This window comes from Habropoda laboriosa, unplaced genomic scaffold (genome assembly GCF_001263275.1).
Source record: "Habropoda laboriosa isolate 0110345459 unplaced genomic scaffold, ASM126327v1 scaffold65, whole genome shotgun sequence".
NCBI classification, from domain to species: Eukaryota; Metazoa; Arthropoda; class Insecta; order Hymenoptera; family Apidae; genus Habropoda; species Habropoda laboriosa.
Window position 1 is genome coordinate 1650788 of NW_017100254.1, and position 1485 is coordinate 1652272.

A 1485-nucleotide genomic window follows, 5' to 3' on the forward strand; every position below is an offset into this window, starting at 1 on the left:
ATAAGTTGTCCCTTGTTAAGTTATTTCCTTGCAATAAAATGACAGGTATTTTCGTTCGACCATTACTATCGAGCAATAAAATGGACAGATAGAAAATACATGCGAACGAAAATTAGTACCTAACGGTATCGCTATATATATACATATTTAACAAAAGGTGCCGAATTCGGATTAACTGTATCGCTCTCATGCGAACGGTTCACCGTAATTCGAAATAAGACGCCGTAGCGCCGGTATACCTGTATCTAGCCTGTATCTACTACGCAACTTCCGCTAACTCGCTGCTGAGCAAAATGGACGCCTTTGTGTCTGTTTTCCTCGTATTCACACTATAAATACTGTTTTCCCCGCGATGCACCACCTTTGACATGGCGATGTTTACGCGGTGTCGTGAGAAATGTAAGTGAAAATCGTGCCGTGCCACGTAGCGATGTGCATTCCTCGGTGATTGACGAGAAAACGCGTCCAACCAAATAGGCCACAACCACGGATGACAATTGAGTGAATATCTTTCTCAACGAAAACTTTTGCGAACAGACTTGCAAGAACGGACCGTTGTTTTGGCGGACGTGTAAATATCGACGGTTTCTACGCGTCGAACGACACGGGAATCTTGGATATCGATACGCCTCCCGCCAAAATTCCATTCACTGCTCGCATTCTGCAGTATAAATAATCACTGTGCATAGCTGGGTAAGGCAATTGACACAAAACTTCGCTGGAAGTTTATTTCCTTCTGTCAAATGACATACAACCGTCACAATTAGCACCACTGACCCTGGCAATTCTATTATTTAGCGGATTTGCATTCACTTGGGAAGTTTCCAGTCTGTAGCATCGTCCCTAAGGCCATGTTATCATATGTATGATGTTGGATGGTAGATATCCGACAACTGGAGGTAATAATAGCAGCCTTACATGGTGATAGTGATACAACCATTGAATGTTAGACGAAAGCTTTTCATACAATAATGTGAGTGATGTAAATGGCCAAAATCATCGATGAAAGCACAGTTTATATGGAAAAAACTGACATTTCATTTGACATTGTACATGTGAAGCGTTCGTTTCATTCCGTGTTTGGTTTTTGATGGAATCTAATGTGTATTTGTTTTAATGTGTTCCATTTATCAGATTAGTGTACTTCCAAGGAAATTTGTGAAGAATATTATGATGATTTTAGAAATAATTTCACTGATTTGATAATATGTTTGTTTTTGGTATCATAGCATATATATATGGATATATATACGTATATACAGATATGTATAACTATATGTAATTATTTGTGTAATTGCTATGAGTGAAATAATGTTATGCATAATGCATAATTGTAAAATAATGTAATTTTATAAAATTTAGAATAGTGTTTTTCAAAAATTTGTAAAATTGACTTCTAAAAATGTGTATGTAGTTACTCTAACCTTTACACAGAGACATTATCATTTTTTTGTTAACATATACTTCATTTTATTTTATAAAAAG